Below are 2,249 nucleotides of genomic sequence, written 5' to 3' on the forward strand. Positions count from 1 at the left end.
ATGTTGTGTTGTGCTGTGTTGTGTTGTGCTGTGCTGTGTTGTACCATTCTGTGCTGTGCTGTGTTATGTTGTGCTGTGTTGTGTTGTGCTGTGCTGTGTTGTACCATTCTGTGCTGTGCTATGTTGTGTTGTCTGTGCTGTGCTGTGCTGTGTTGTACCATTCTGTGCTGTGCTATGTTGTGTTGTGCTGTGTTGTGTTGTACCATGCTGTGTTGTGTTGTGCTGTGTTGTGTTGTGTTGTGTTGTACTGTGTCGTGTTGTACTGTGTTGTGCTGTGTTGTGTTGTGCTGTGTTGTGTTGTGCTGTGTTGTGTTGTACCATGCTGTGCTGTGCTGTGTTATGTTGTGTTAGGCTGTTCTGTTCTGTGCTGTGCTGTGCTGTGTTGTGTTGTGTTGTGTTGTGTTGTGTTGGGCTGTTCTGTGCTGTGCTGTGTTGTGTTGTGTTGTGTTGTGTTATGATGTTCTGTGCTGTGCTGTGTTGTGTTGTGTTGTGTTGTGTTGTGTTGTGTTAGGCTGTTCTGTTCTGTACTGTACTGTGCTGTGTTGTGTTGTGTTATGATGTTCTGTGCTGTGCTGTGTTGTGTTGAGTTGTGCTGTGCTGTGTTGTACCATGCTGTGCTGTGCTGTGTTGTACCATGCTGTGCTGTGCTGTGCTGTGTTGTGCTGTGATGTACTGTGCTGTGCTGTAAGGTGCTGTGCTGTGTTGCGCTGTACTGTACTGTACTGTGCTGGGCTGTGTTGTGCTGTGCTGTGCTGTGCTGTGCTGTGCTGTGTTGTGCTGTGCTGTGTTGTGTTGTGTTGATTTGTTTTGTGCTGTGCTGTGCTGTGCTGTGTTGAGTTGAGTTGTGTTGTGTTGTGCTATGCTGTGTTGTGTTGTGCTGAGTTCTGCTCTGTTGTATTGCGTTGTGTTGTGTTGTACCATGCTGCGCTGTGCTGTGCTGTGTTGAGTTGTGCTGTGCTGTGTTGAGTTGTGCTGTGCTGTGCTGTGCTGTGCTGTGCTGTGCTGTGCTATTCTTTCTCACAACTAATTTCTCTGTGTGATCTCCAGGCTGCTCTCCCCGGGGAAGAGCAGCATCGTGATGGAGCAGCGCCGCCTTTTCTCTGCCTGCCTGTGTGATCATATATATACCTACCAAAGTGAATTTCATTTCCTACATAATTCTTGTCAGGGACAAGCCTTTTATTGCCGTGGCCCTGGGTTCTTTTATGTGTGCTAAGTGAATGCTACACACGGGACCTCGGTTGATCGTCTCATCCGAATGACTAGCGTCCAGACCACCATCCAAGATCTAGTAGAGGGAAAGAAAATACTGCCTAGTGTGAGTCTCGATCCCGTGTCCTCAGCACAAATATCTCTCGCTTCCTTGGTGGATGTGTTAACTACTTGGCCACTACTCCAACGTGACAGCCGACACCAGATTCATTCTCTCTCTCTCTCTCCCTCTCTCTCTCACTCTCTCTATCTCTCTCTCTCCCCCTCTCTCTCTCTCTCTTTCCCTCTCCCCCTCTCTCCCTCTCCCCCTCTCTCTCACACTCTCTTCCCCTCCCTCTCTTTCCCTCCCTCTCTCTCTCTATCTCTCTCTCTCTTCCCCTCCCTCTCTTTCCCTCTCTTTTTCTCCCCCTCTCTCTCTCGCTCTCTTCCCCTCCCTCTCTCTGTGTCTCTCTCCCTCTCTTTCCCCCTCTCTCTATCTCTCCCTCTCTGTCCCTCTCTCTCTCACTATCTCTCTCCCTCTCTCTCTACCCCCCTCTCTCTCTCCCTCTCTCTCTCTCTCTCTCACTCTCTTTCCCCCCCCCCCTCTCCCTCCCATCTTTCCCCAACCCCTTTCTGTCTCTCTCACCGCTACCACCACCATTCCTCTCCAATTATTGTCTATGTATATACGCCCGGCTACAATACATGCCGGGACAAGGCTGCACGGAATGTCCACACACCACACACACACCCCAACCCCTCCCCCTCCCTCCCTCCCTTCTCCCCTCCCTTCCCCTCCCTTCCCCCGCCCCCTCCATTTCCAGAAAAGTCTTCATCCCTTGCTAGAAAAAAAAAAAAAGAAAGAAAGAAGATATGAATAAGAAAGTAGCCTGCTGCCATATCAAAGTTCAGTTATTGAGTTGGTGGTGAGCGGATGCCTCTATATGGACCCAGCCCTACCCCTTTTTTTTCTCTTTAGCCTCTGTGTGTGTGTGGAGGTGGGGGGGGGGGGTAAGGGGATGGGGAGGGGGTGTGCGTGTGTGTGTGCGTGTGCGTGT

This window comes from Babylonia areolata, chromosome 5 (assembly GCF_041734735.1).
Source record: "Babylonia areolata isolate BAREFJ2019XMU chromosome 5, ASM4173473v1, whole genome shotgun sequence".
NCBI classification, from domain to species: domain Eukaryota; kingdom Metazoa; phylum Mollusca; class Gastropoda; order Neogastropoda; family Buccinidae; genus Babylonia; species Babylonia areolata.